Source organism: Motacilla alba, chromosome 2 (assembly GCF_015832195.1).
Source record: "Motacilla alba alba isolate MOTALB_02 chromosome 2, Motacilla_alba_V1.0_pri, whole genome shotgun sequence".
Taxonomy (NCBI): domain Eukaryota; kingdom Metazoa; phylum Chordata; class Aves; order Passeriformes; family Motacillidae; genus Motacilla; species Motacilla alba.
Window position 1 is genome coordinate 27122011 of NC_052017.1, and position 15436 is coordinate 27137446.

The following is a 15436-nucleotide window of genomic DNA, read 5'->3' on the forward strand; positions in this document are numbered from 1 at the left end:
TACATGAATTCCTACTGTTACCAAAAATCTTCAGACTAAGCCTTACCATCACTGCTTAAACTGGAACTCGGATAAAAGCACTCACATCCAGTAAATGGGACCATTTCAAGACACATGCAAACATTTGGTTCTTCCCCTAAAAAGAAGCAACACATCGTAGTATGAAAACAAAGTACAATTACAAGCCTAAGCAATGCTTTCCAGCTCATTCTTTTTAAAATTAAATGCAGATGCACCCTAATTCAACATTAATTATAATCAATATCACACAGGAGGTCAAGCATATAAATAGTATTTAAGAAGCACTTCTCCAAAGAAAAGAAAAAACAAACAAAACAAAACCCACAAAACCCAAAATAAATAAATTAAAAACAAAACAGCAAGAGAAATTTGCCCAAACTCTGCTTCTCATTGCAACATCTTTCTGCTGGAAGCACTGCAGTGCAAGGCTGACCGGGAGACATTGCTCAATCTCACCATGCATCTTTCCAGGTCTAATTAGATTTAAATGTGACATCCAGATTTCAAACACATTGAAAAAAACTCTCCAAGTTTATTTACGCAAGGAGGTAATTGTTTTCCTTCCATTTTATTTTGTTAATACAGCCTCTCAACTGGAAAAAACAAATTGTATAATCCTTTCTGGGTTGTTTGGAGAGCCTGATATTCCTTAATACCATTGTTCAGACACAGCAGAACTCTTTACTGAGTTTACTCAACAAACAGAGGCTCTTCGTCACACTCAACTGCAAGAAAAACAACAAACAAGGATGTCCTTACCCACCACGGGCTAAGAGCCATATTTTAAATGAGCTTATGGATTCCTAGAGTGGAAGCACATCCAAACACACTAAGAGGCAACCACATGGAACATCCTCAGTAGAGCCCTCTCAGCATCTTACAGGCTCCAGGTGTGACATAAAGCAGCATTACTACTGCATACAGACAACAAAATACTTCAGATCATAACCCTTCACAGCACGTGAGCAGCTCTGACCTGGCTCTAATCCTCCCTTTCACCACAGGCCCATGGGCAGCACACAGCTGCCACTGTCCCTGCTGCTCTGCTGTGTAAGTGCAGGGCAGACCAAGAAGAGAAACTTTCCCCCAGGTGAGGATTCACAAACCCCACAGAACACCCCCCTGTCTTCAGCAAACCCCCTGCCTACAAACACTGCTTCCATGGCAGTGTTGGCACCTGTGACAAATGCACACATGCAAATATTGCCTGTCCTTATGCAGTTCCTGTACTACTTCAAGAAGGTATGAACACCTCTGTTTTTTCTGTGACCAAATCTCCCCGAGATATACCAGCAGCTGTAGAGAGAGAGCAACAAGAGACAGGTGGAATGAAATGTCACTGATGTCTGCAGGCTGGGCTTCAGTGATATTTTCCAGCTGCAGAACTTTTCTACCAGACAGCTACTTCCAAAATCTTGAAACATTACAGTGAATAGTTTGTAAATCACAATTGCTCCATCCCACTGCAGCATAAGTTAAAACTTCAGAGCCAGAGCTTTACAAAGTTTAAACATCATAAAAATAATTAAATTTTATATTCTAGGCCTTCCCCCCCCAAAAAAAAATTACTGTCTTCAGGTGAATCCGCATTGCAAATGTGGGATTATTTAAAATTATTTATGATGCCAGCTGCTATTTTTAAGCATTTCCATGTAAGTTTTAGATTTGAGGGCTCTCATGCAACACTGATATAATTATAATTTTGACAGCAGAAAAAATTGCTACACAATTAGGAATTGTCTCTGACAGTTTTACAAAACTAGCAGCATAAGGGTTAAGCAGAACATATGAAAATTACCAGTAAAGCTAAGATTAAACATGATTATGCTTTTACATTGATGATAAAACCAAATATGGGAGTACATGAATTCATGTATGTGCATATACACACACTTCTGTGTAAAATGGTATTTTATTCAACATAAATAGACCAACTGGTCCTATGAGTCCTATGAGTCTCTACTGCACATGTATACAACAGTAGCACAAAGAACACAATAGAAGACAGAAATTACACAGGAATTAGAGGATATATTGCATTTATAAGGGAATTCATTAATTACAACACATCACATAATTATAAATATATATTATGGATATATGATCTCTAAAATACAATATATTTATCTGTAGATAGAGATATTTACACTTCCACGTGTAAGTGAAGAAAAGTTAACTGTTCAAAAATTGGTAATGAAGGAAAAACATACCTGCTAACAATTCAGAATGATCAAAGTTGCAGAAGGCTTTCACTCAAGTGTGGAAAGTTGAATTACAGGTGAAATGCACTGCCTATAAACATAAAGTGTTGCATTACAAAAATACACACACACGACCCCAATCACATATAAACAGAGATGGGCCCTATACCAGCTGATAAAAATGGTATTTTAAAGTCGTCAAGAACAGCAATCTGAAAATGCCTCCTTGATGCCCACCAGCAGAGAAAAATCTATTTGTTTTGGCAATGGGACAGAGTGGGAGGAGATTTAAGTGGAAAAGATTTCGACAGCAAACCAAAAATCCTCAAAATGTGACTTCATGAAAGCAGCTCAAATTCTGGTTGTTGTTTGTTTTGTACCATTACAGAGAAGAACTAGAAAAGACATTAGGGGATAACAACATGGATGCTCAAAAAGATTATACTGTGACTTTTAGATTTTAAAAAAGTATCTTTCATCATGAAAGAGAAATGCACACAGAGTGGCTAGAGCAGAGATCCATACAATCAAAGGTATGAAAGACAAATTGAGGCTCACAAACTAGAGGCCATTTAATAAAATTACTGACAAGTCTCAAATGCAAGTAACAGTTTTTTTACAGAAGCTTTAGTTTTGTGCAATTCATTGTCACAATATACTCTGAAGGTCAAACACTAAAAATGAGGATTACAGAAGGCAGTAAAGCATAAATCATTAAATACTATGAATGTGTTTGATATATTGAAGACTGTCAAATTATTCTCTTCTTGTAGTCTCGCCACACATTCTTTTCAATTGGAGAACTGTTCTTCAGAAATTACACAGGTAACTAATGACTGTTAGCTTAAAAATGGTTATTTCAATTATTTACTAACAGATGTCCTTCTGAATTATTAATTTCTCTTGGAAGTCTATAAAGCTTTATAATGAGACTAGTTAAATAAATGTTTTAGCTGTGACCTGAGGCAGAATTTTTTTCAAACAGCATTGTTCAGCTGATAAAGCTTGAAACCAGAATCTCAGCTCTTTTTGGTACTGTAACCCTCTTTTGGAGTTCATGAAGGAATTTTCTATTCATTAGCATACATTTCCATTTATATTTCCGAAAGAAAGTCTCCTTTGTTTATGAGGAAGAAGTAAACAAAAATGACAGAATTTTTTTAATGCCTCACAAATTGATTTTACCCAAAGTCACTCTTCCCACGCCACATGCACTGGTTTGCAATTGCTTGCCATGCTTAAGCTGTGCTTCAGTTCATATAAAGATATTACATTAGGAAACTGCTTGTAGGTCTAACCACAGTATTACACAGAAAAAAAAGAAAATCACAGAAGTTAAGCAACAAAAATGTTCTAATTACTTCAGCTGAATAGCTTGATTTTTCTTTTACATTATTTCAGTAAGCATTGTTAGACTTCATTGTCTCTACTTCTTAGTTGGCAATTAGGACAAAAAAAAAAAAAACAGGAAAGGGCTTTTGTTTCATCAGTAGCACTTTTATGACAAGTTATGCCTCGAGCATACAAAAAGACCCTGCAGCATTCAGATGGGAGGCATGTAATACCACTGCTACCCATGAGTAAAACTTCTACTCTGATACAAAGAAGGGACACTGGGAAGTTGATTGCAGCAAAACTGTGTAAAATACTTGCTCTTTCCCCCAAATAAGTTTGCTTCAAATGAATCTGAAAGTTCACTAAGCAGCTAGGTCACCAAATCTGCTGCCATCATGACAGAGAGTTTAGATGTTCTCTTCATGTCTTGACAAGCTTCTTTGGGAAAACTGAAGGAAAAAAGTGATAGTCTCAAGTGTTCCTAAAAACTTGAATGGGGCAGGCAAAACTATCTGAAAACCACTACACTTTTCTAACACAGACCCACAAAACTACATTTGTTATTCGGAAGATGTTTGCCTAGAAAGCAGCATGATTTAACACATTGCAAATGGTGTAAAGAGAGTACAAAGGTGGTCCAAAAGAACCCCATCTAGAGTAAAGTTTTACAATGCCTCTGGTATCAGCTGATCAGATCATGCCATCATTTTCTGTGTGCTGGATGATTTCTACACCCACCTTCCTCAGTTTTCAAGTGGTCCTTGCCCATGCTCACAGGAAACTTGTAAAGCCTCACTAAGCATGTAAAATACTGAATTACAACAGAATACTAGCAGTAGTCAGTGGCAAAAAGTCCAAGTATAAATCTATTTGAACACTACAGGTGTCTCCTATATAAGAAAAAGAGGTGATAGGTCACTCTTTTATGCAGAAACTTAGCAAATAAGCATAATAGAGGCCTGGAAAAGGCCTGGAAAAATTAGGAGAGAACAATCTAGATCAGCAAAAGAATAACTACAGTAACTAAGGTTAAATACCTCTTCTTTCTCAAACTCTTCTGTATTCTGATGGCAATCTTTCCACTTGGGAAAAGTAGAGACAGTAGTTTAAAAAGCAATACAACAAGTCACAACACCACCAGGCATCCCCAACACCGTGCTCTTACTAATGCTATTAACAGGGGGTTTTAAATTGAGAACACACTGAAATTTCCATAAATCTTTCCAACTCAAAATTCAGACCATTTGTTTCTTCTGTGATGAACAGGTAATGGCACAACAGGCTAAGGATCTGGACTGTGATGCATTTTCTGAGAAACTGTGGCATATTAACATAGCCAGAGGCAGAGCTGATCAAAACACTATTGGAGATTTGTGACACCAATCAAAGCAGTAGCACTTTGCAACACAGAATCATTTCCATAACAATCTTTTTAAAAGAAAAATAATGTTTTACTTCTAAAATATTCAATTCCACTACTGAAAAAAAGCAACAAACCATTAAACATCAGAAGGAACCACTTTGCAGACATACAATGCCTTTTTAATAGACACATGCCTAGCTAAATGCAACTGGAGCCTCCTCTGCTCTTACACAGATAAAATTATAATGAACTTCACTTAAAACTCTCAGATGAGGAAATAAAGCAGCCTCTAACTCAGGTGCACATTTAATATATGAATTCTTGGAACAAGATTAAGTCAGTGTCCAAACCTCAATATTTCCATGCATCAAAAGAAGTTTACAAGATTTTTCCTTCAGCCCAGTTTCTAAAGTCCCAGTTCAAAAATATAGGTCAAGTTACCTACTGCCTCCAAACTTTCTCAAAGTCAGCTCAAATAGTGCAAGCCTGACCCATTTTGAGTGGGCTCTTCAAAACTAACTAAATAAATTAATCAGGTGGCTGCATCATTTTTCAATATATATATTTTCAGCATTAAAGGTCTCACATTATTAAATATATTAGCATTAGAATTCCCTACTCAGAGAAGATTGATATGCAGAACTCACAGGCATCTGAGGCTCACTAGTCAGCTCAAGGTAAATTTGGGCTTTATATGTTTGATTTATTAATTGCTAGAGTAAACAAGTATTAATATAAAGGTTGAGCACAACAGAAAAATCACTATTTTTTCTGATCACTATCCATTCGTTTCATTGAAGGAAAACAAAAATAATGCCGCTGGCTGGGATACGGGGTGTACCCAGGAGCTGCATCAAAGCCGGATAGCATAGCTCTGAGGGGGGCTAATCAGCCCAAGCTCTGGCAGTGCCATCAGCCTATGCCTTAGCAAGCCTTTAGTGATTTCAGTTCAGTGATTATCAGCTCATGAGTGATTTCAGCTCTTTGGGCTTGCTAGGCTTGGCTGGGGCACGCAGCAGGCACTCGGAAGACCAGGAAAGAGAGGAGAGCGCCGTGTGAGGTTCCAAGACGATGTCTTTATTGGTCTTCTTTGTAGCTCTTCCACGGGGTGTCTCGAAGGGTCTCAGGGACAGCGGTTCCGCTGAGCCGGGCAGAAACAGGGGTTTATATAGGGTTAGGGAGGATTGAGAATTGTCCAATGGTAAGGGTTAAAGGAAAGTGACCTATAGCTTTACAGAGAGATAAGCAAGGGTCCGAGAGCGGGAGAGAGGGGCTCCTTTTGTCCAGTCATCCTGACTCAGCATTCTGTCTCTGAACGCCAAGGCAGGTTCGCAGGGCCAGTGCCTGCTACACAAAAACATCGAAAATCAGAATATGTAAATTTACTATTATAATACAATTACTATACTAATTCCTTCTTTTGACAATGTAAACAATGAAAATTCTTTAACTCAATTCTACTATCTTCTCTTATTAGTACTTGTAACAGAGGAATGGGGAGCAGCTGGGGACAAACATTCTCTACTTAGTAAAACTGACCCATACACTATCCCATGTGGGAATGTCCATTGGAAAATCTTCTTGCAAATTTCATCCAAAATATTTCAGTAGGAAGAACAATATTTCTACACTAAAAGTCTCATTTTCTGAGATATTTTTAAAAGTAGCTTCATTCTGATTATTAAGCAATATTATTCTGAAAATCACTTTTGAGGGGTTTCTGGTGATTTGTTGTCTTTTTTTGGCTGAGTCTGCCTTAAATCCAAAGTAAATATCATTGCAGCAAAAGGTAGCATATATTAGTCTTCTCCAGATTTCTGCTAACACATTTCAAAGTCTTATTTCAGGTACAAGTAAGGCAAATTTCTTCATATACCCACCACAGATTTTCTCTGAGGATTAACTATTATGAGAAATTCAGGAGAAGTCCACTGATAAGAAGAGCTGCTCAGGTAAAAGGACTTTTACAGCCTGAGAACTGCTATCTATAATCTTGGCACTTTGATCTCTCAGAGTATGAACTAATTTATCTGGAATGTAGCTCACTATTAATAGTTAAATATCTTTAAATGGAGCAGCTTTAAAGATCACTTCCAATATCAATAGCTTGCATTTATATAGGGCTTTCATTTTCAAGGACAGTGGTACATGGTCCCTGAATCAGGCACATGCACATGGACACAGAGACTTCTATTTGCACTCAAACACATCATTAAGATTAGAAATATGTATCCATTTGAAAATAAATATAAATGCATAATCTATCAGCTTATATATAGTTTTTGAAACTTCAATATATAAGCCTAGGTGACAGCCCAAAATATAATCACAGACACCAATGCAGTTGTAGCAATTAATTGTGGAGAACATCATCCACTGCTCTCTGCAGAAAAAGTTAAATCAGAAGACGACTTCTGTGCAGAAAATAAACAAAACAACTTTCATTTTTTAACAGCTTCTGAAAATAAGGGGGGAAACTTTATCATTTACAGAGGAATCTTCTACGAAATACTGTTTGCACACTTAATACAGGATAGACATTTAATACACTTAATACAGGATAGACATTTCAGTCAATTCAGATCTTCACAGACTCACTTCTGGTGAAAACTCTCAGGTAAGATCCTTAAAAATTTCCACCAGGTTATTTTTAAATGTGCTACAGAAGCCAGAGACTTTATATCAGAAAAAATCAACAAAACAATCTATTAAAGACAAAAATAAAAAGTTCTGTTCAAAGATTTCTGATATAGCAAGCAGCACTAGTTCCCCTTCATTTAAATTGATTATACTTGCTATGGAATATTCCAAAGGTACCTTGTATTGTAATTTACTTCTTCCACTTGTACTTCTCCCACCTCAATGTTTTGGTGAAAATTAAATTTCACCAAAAAATTTAAGGAAAAGAGTCAAGACAGAAAATAATATACCACTTAAAAAAATAAATAAATAACAAAAAAAACCACAAAAAACAAAACAGACAAAACACCAACCAAACAAAAAACTCTCTAAACAAACACAGGTTAACCTTTTCCTAAACAACTAAACACCAGCTTATGGTTTCCAAACAGGGAGGGCAAAATCCCTCCAGCAGTGAAGCAAAAGGGAACTTCATTACCAATTTAATGGTAATAAAACCAACTTTTTGTTGGATATCATCTCACGAACTAAGGAAAGCTGAAAGGAGCTGAATTTATTGCTTCTTTAAATAACTAATCTTTTAGCATTTGATCTGTTTTTTTAGACACTGCACCTTTGTAAAAGATTATTTTCCCATAATTACTGTAACAGCCTTCCACAACCCAACATTTGCAGTATTGCATCCTATTTCCAAGCGTAATGACCCTCAGAATCCAAGATTGATTTTGGCTTTATTCTGATCAATACTAATCTCCAAGATATATTTGACTTCACACTGACCTAAACAAAAAGGTCACTATCTGTGTATTAGTCAATCTCCAAAACATATATTAAATTAATTTCATAGACCACAAAAGGTGTATTGTTACAACTGTTTCTATCTGGGATTTCTATCCATCATCCTTAGTAGGATTTACATGCAACTGATAATCCACATAATCACATTGTCACTGTAGTGGATTTCTCAAAACATCTTGATCTGTCCTCAATTATTTTAAGATTAATCTTTTTTTTTATTTATATAATTGGAGGAACACCGCTATATAATATAGTTACTGGACTACTGGAATCCAGTCTTACACATATTAAAGTCAATGGGAGAATACATCTCCCTTCAGTGACCAAACTGAACTCTTAATGACTTGGGGAGAATATAAAATACTGCATTTATACTTTAGGTCTCCCTGAAAGCAAAACAGGAGAAGCCTTTTGAATCAAAGTACTTTGACCAGCATATATTAAAAAAAAAAAAAATTTCACAGCACCCAGAAGCATATTTCTATAATGTTCATTGTTTAAAAATATAGATTTCTGATTAGCTTTTTTTATTCATATGTTAATTTCATAGTAAGACTATGAAAACTATATATGCATTAAGGCAGTGGATAACATAATAACAAAATTGTTACTGACTGATCTGGGGTAGGCTTCTCCTCATTTTTATTCTCTTTCCTCAAACAAACAAACAAAAAAAAGCATCAAGCTTAGAGAAACAAAAAGAAAAGAGAAAGATCAATAAATACAGGATATAATTAATAGTTATTTAAATTAGTAAATTCATTTAATGCCTTTTTTGTTCTTGTTACAAAATGTAGTTTTGCCTGCCAAGGACATTAAAAATTTCAATAGAACTACCTGCATTTCTGATAGATAACACAATTCAATCTTTGTGTAGTAAAGACCCCATACAGAACATTACTTGAGGCAAGAACCATGTGTTTATTTCCTCCTTCAGGAAATTTACCTTAAATTAAATAATTTTACAACCCAGCTAAAATTGTAAGCTAAAGTAATAGTAAAGATTCCATGATATGTCTGTCCAGAAGTACCATTAAAAATCAAGTACTCGTAAGTTACCCATGTATACTTCAATATAATTCTATTGGACATTATACACTTAGAATTTTCACCCAGCAGACACATTTGTTTAAAAATTCAAATTTAAGCTTTCCACTGTCTCTGAAGTTGCAGACACTAAACGACGTAAGAGTAGGTGGAATAAAGTGAATAGTAAGTAAAAGGGACATGTTACTTAAATAAAAATAAAACCAAAAGAGTGGACAGTAATCAAGACTAAGGATGCGAAAAGCCATAGAGGAGGCAAATAATTTCATAAACATAATGAAAAAAAAATCATCCAAGTTTCCTAGCCATGGTATAAATATGGGTCTCACTGCTATTTTCACTCTGGCTGGGGTGAACATGTCCCTGTTTCAAACTCATCTGTTTTACAACTTTTAGACTTCCACTGCTACCACCACCACTGGTCTTGGGCCAGGGAAGACAGACAGACTTACCTTTCTCCAGCTGGAATCTACTTAAAATTACTCATGTAAAGTATCTTTCTACTAAATACAATTACATTAGAAGTAAACCTTTTTCTACCCAAACAGACAAACAAGTGGTCCCAAAGCACACAGTTTACCTTAATACCCTCCGAGGGACAGAGCAGCATTTGCCAAACTTTGACATCCTGACTCGAAGCAGGAAGAGCACAGCACACACTCTGCTATGGTTGCTAATGGATTCATCCAAAGACACCTCTAAGGAACAACAGAGAGATAAATAGAAGCCTGTGCTATTATCTGAAAAGTGAGTAGTTTCACCAGAGATGCTGGCATGCCACGCAAAAGCAAAATTACACACAAAACTCTCTTACACACAACACAAAATGAGAGACAAAAAAGCCAACAAGATTCAGCGGACTAAAGCTCTTCTAAACGTGTCTTTTATTTTAAAATTCTGTCATTTTTGGCAGAATTTCAGCTCCAAAAACTACTACATTCACTTTTCTCACTGCACTTGGTATATGAGGGTGACAGAAGAATGTCTAAAAATGCCTACATTTCCCATTTTTTTGATATTCCTTTACAAAACGGCTCTCATTTGAAAACATTTTGAATATTATGTGTTTTCAGAAGAAATTTACAAGAGTGTATAAGGCCATTCAGAGGAAGAGACAGACCTAAGCACAAGCTGGGGAGTGAGAGAGCAGAAGAGATTTATGTCCCACTTCAGTCAGCCCAGAGGGCTGCTGAAGCAAAGGCAAAAGAATCAAGAATAGGAAGGCAGGCTGCACACAAGGCAGCTTTAGACCGCTAAGGAGCAGCAAGCAGCTTAAAGTTGACGTAGAAGAACAATCACTCAAGAGGGGTTGAACATTGGCAAGCACCAAAAAACAATGAAGAGTTTCTGAAGCTTCATTATAAACAGACTGAAAGAAGAGCTGGACTGGCATGATGCATGTATGACACTTAAAGCTTGGACAGAAGCTGAATGCAAACACTTCCTGGGCACATATAATCCCCTCCGGGAAAACAGACAAACTCCTGCAGTACTTCCCAACCACTCTGCTGCCACTGAGTGTTCCACAACCCATGTGTTCCTACAGGAGGATGTTCTCCAAATTTCTGCAAGACAATTTTTTCAAGGGTAGTACTCAGTCGTTCTCTTGAGAGCAATGTTCTTTACCAAAAGCCTCAGCTTCCCTTCTGTTCGTGCTCTCCTGAGTTTGCAGATGGAGTCCATGTCCTACACAGCTTTCATTTCACTTGGTCAAACAAATCAGGACCTCTTATCTCCTTATGACCAGACCATCCTTTTAGCCCTTTACAGCACCTGGCCCAATTTCAGTTATTTCTTCTCGAAGATGAGTGATCAGAACATTTCCTCTCATCATAAAGTGTGAGTTTATACCATTATTTTTTTCAAATATTTCAGAACTCTCTCTACACAGGTATTATTAGGTTAGATTTTGCTTTTCCCACTGCTACTTTTTCTTGACCATCCAGGTGATTATTTCCTTTATTTCTCCCACAAGTTTCTATCACAAAACAAATCTTATATAGGTTACATATTCATATATGAATAAGAGGACTAATGAATTAATTACAACATCATTCAAAGACTTCAACTTCAGCAACTTGGATATGAACATCTTTGCCAAATACACAACAGAGGAGATGAGGAAAGCCGTGGAAAGAGAGACTTGGTTTTCATACATAAATTTCAAGAAAGGTACTATATACCCACACACCACCAGTCAACCATATGAAAGTCAAAGTGGATACTCATATATTACAAAAGTAATTTTCCTCTTGTAGTATGCAAATTATTTCCAAGTGGTCTAATACACACAATTAGGAAAAACTGGCCTGCTGAACCTACAATTTAAATGGCAAATTGACTCTACTGTAAAATTGCTCATGGTCTGTGAATCGAAATAAATGTGACAACCACTTCTCATACTATTTGGATACCTTCCTTGTGTGTGGTAATTTGAGTTGTGGGCACAGTTCTGACAGGCATTCTATGCTTATGATAAACTTACAGCTCAAAGAAGATATTGAATATATTTAGCCCATGAATAGTTTTCCTTCTGAAAGGAAGAGTAACTTTTACATCAGCACAATCCATCATAGCAGACTGAAACCTGTGATGAATGTGAATGTTAGCATTCTAGCTCACATTTTCCTGCATCTCCTTCACAAGACATTCAATCCTGGTTTCAACCTCTGTCAGGTAAAAGGTCTCAAGCACAAAATAAAGTAAATGAAGAAGCAAGAATTTTTTTCAAATTATTAAAATGAGAAATTCTAGCATATCTTTTATATTATCTACACATTTGCTTGTCAGTCTAATGAAATAAGAGCTAGAAAAAGTGGACTGCTGTGGATTAAAATCAATTTAATACAGTTTTGCAGCTGTTAAAACAAAAACTCAAACTCTTTCTTTTCCTGATTACATTCCAAATACATTTGGATATTGATAAACTATCAATTAAGTGTGATCAACCAATGACTTGCACCTTTAAAATTTAAAACAGTCAGGAATACATAAGTGAAAAGGTATTTCACCCTACACATATTGACCTAAGGAATTACAAAGAATGGAAAGCATGGGATTTTACTACTTCAACTGAATTCTTAAATTCAATAAAAATTTTAGTATCAACTACAATCTAGTCAATAAAATTATCCCTTTTTCTACTGCCCACATTAGTGTTTCAACAGGATCCAAATAAAGACTTTGTTGTTCTCTTGTGGATTTGGATGGCAGGCCTGACTGCAGCAATCCTAGATCCCTCCCCCCAGCTCTTCTGGCCAGCTGTGACAGACACACTACATATGATTGCTGTAATATATGGTACACTGGTGTGATATATAGCCTATAGAAGTGCTATGTAAGAGTATTATCACTTTGTCAGCCTCCCACTACTCCTCCTTGTCATAAAATGCACAATGTGGGAAGATAAATGTGGAATCCAAGTGCCTAACCACAGCTGGAATTTCTGGTATTTTATACTGCCCAGGAATATGAATTATAAAACATCAGAAATAATGTCATAGTTGCTAAAGACGCTCTATTTTTTTTAGTTTACAGAGGCAAGCCCCTGACAATATTAGGACTTCATCTTCTCCAAGGACACAAGGTTGTGATGAATAAGAGCCCATACCATCTCACCAGAAAACCTGCATTACTCCAGAGTACTACCATAAAACCAATGACACATCTGATAACAAGAAACATCTCTACAGTCCTTCCAAATCTCAAGTCAGAACAGGACTCACAAAATTAACCTGTCATATAAATCTGGATTTTTTAAAGAAAGTCCTAAAATCTTCAAATTGTTGTCTCTTATGATATCAATGGCCTTAGGAGAAAGTGAGTCATTCCAAAATAAAGCCAATAGAATAGCTGAGACAGGAATAAGTCATGGACAACTTGTACCTAAGAAAATCACCTGGTCCCAAAGCACAGCATGATGTTCTCAAATGACTTTCACAGCATCTGTCCCTGACTGTCTTCCAGATACTCTCAAAGAGACCTCTGAAAAAATGGCTTTTTCAATAGAGTCTTTAGAAAAAGAGAACTAAAGTCAGGAAAGGACAGCACAGGTCCTGTGACCTATACGTAAGCAGCAAATTATTTTAATATGTTATCTTACACATATTAAAACTAAAGGATGACCTGGTCAGTCTTTAGAAAGTGGACATTTTTAGTGAAGTATGAGTCTGTTAAACCGACTTTTTTCAGTACAGCTTCTTTGAACTTAGTGCTGATTTATAAGTTGTTAAATGTAGCCATATCAGAAAATTCACTCAGAATTAAGCCTCCCAACCTCAGTGTTAGACATAAAATAGTTCATACAACACAGAAAGCCACACTCATAACCCAGAACCACTTTTTTTCAGTTTCCACAATAACATAGATTTACATTTCACTTAGGCTGAATTATTAAAAGGAAACACTCATGATTTGAATTTAACTTTATGCTAACAGTCTTTACTACAAGAGTTATTTTCTTTTTTAATTATTTCTTGTTCTTTACGTTCCTTTTGGTTGTTTAAGAGAGCTCCAGAAGTCGTGTCACCTTACGCGGTATAAGGCTGTCCCCCATGCCCTCCGGTCTCTTTACAGATGCGTCTTCGCTACTCTTGCAACATCATCTTCGCTAGTCCCGTTACAAAACGCAGCACAAGCGCGCCAGTGCCAGCACGGAGCGCTCCCAGGCACGGAGCGGGACTTCTGTGTGTTTAAAGGGCGCAACTAAACCCTGCTCCTACAACACAGACTCATTAACCTGACAAACGACAGGCTCTTCTCTTAAAATAGCAATTATTTGCTTTCACAAAACACCCTGACAGCTTCAGTCCCGGGCCAAAGGCTCGCCCACGGGGCGCTGGGCAAACCCTTTCTGACGGCCTTTTTACTTTTTATAGGCATGGCTTCACGTCATGCCTTTTTGCTTCGCCTCCCCACCAAGAGCGTACCCACGGCCGAGCAGCCGCTGTAAGGGCGCTAAACTCTGCGTGACACCTACAAGAACCCTGAGCAAACAGTTTTCCCAGCCGCCCGCCCGGCCCCTTCGCAACTCCACGTCGGGAACAGCCGCACCGGCTGCCAGAACGCGGCAACTCCCAGGCGCCCGCAGCCGCCCCGGGGCAACCGGGGAGGCGGCAGCGGGGCAGGGTCCCGATGGGACCGAGCCTCTCCCCTTGGAGAGGGCCAAGGGGAGGGCGCAGGTGAGAGCTCGGCTCCGCGGCGCCCGGAAGCAACTCCCCGCCCCATCTCCGCGCCCCCGCCGCCGCCCGCGGAGGGCGAGCCCGGGGAGGGCAGACGCTGCCCCGGAGCGGGAGGACGCCGCTCCCCCGGCTGCCGTGAGCGCCCGCATGCCCGCCGCACTCACCGCCCCTCGCCGCTCCGCTGCCCGCGCCGGGACGCAGCGGCGGCGGCGGCACCTCCCTCCCTCCCTCCCGCGGCGGGGCGGAGGCTCCGCGCCCCCGGTGCCCCGCGCCGCCCACGCTGCCTTCCGCGGGCCTCCACCCGCCCCCGGCATCACGCGGCCGCCCCTCCCCGGGAGCCAGCGGCTCCATCCGCAATGCAGCTGCTGCCGCCCTCTCCTCCTTCTCCCGTCTGTCCTCCTGCGCCCGGCCCGTGCGGGCACCTGCCCGCTGCCCCTCGGGTGCGGGATTACGAACTGCGCAGCCGGGCCCGGCCCCGCGGGCGGCGGCCAGCGGGCACCGCGCCCGCTCCCACGGGCAGGGAGCTCCTGGCGCCGGTGCCCCGTCACGGGTGTCAGACAGCGATGAGAGACGGGAGAGTGGGGGAAAATACACTCACACACAAAAAGGAATAATAAAGGAAAGAAGAATAAAGGCGGGCGTGGGGTGGGGGTGAGGAAAGGATGGAAAGGGTGTTAAAGGGTGTTCTCTCCAAACAGACTTTTGTGGGTTGTTTCTACCCCCCACAAACCTATTACTGCAGCGGACCCCTGGGAGCAGCCGAGATTAATTGCTCTGTGTTATGAAGAGAATGATAGATGACATTAATCAGGGAAGTTGTAAGTCATCCACGTTTGTAGATGGAATTTGGA

The 15436-nt window shown here is 39.1% G+C and overlaps 1 protein-coding gene across 3 annotated transcripts in view; it reads right to left on the minus strand.

The window, feature by feature from the left end:
- Window positions 1–14800, minus strand: part of THSD7A (thrombospondin type 1 domain containing 7A) — a 267555-nt gene extending 252755 nt beyond the window's left edge. The window contains exon 1 of one of the 3 annotated variants that reach the window (XM_038128932.1): window positions 14750–14800. The gene's annotated coding sequence lies outside the window, so the exon portion shown is untranslated. Of the gene's footprint in view, window positions 1–46; window positions 66–13938; window positions 14539–14749 lie in introns of those variants that run through there. The other 2 variants (XM_038128935.1, XM_038128929.1) reach the window with 2 other exon arrangements.
- Between the last annotated feature and the right edge of the window lie 636 nt (window positions 14801–15436).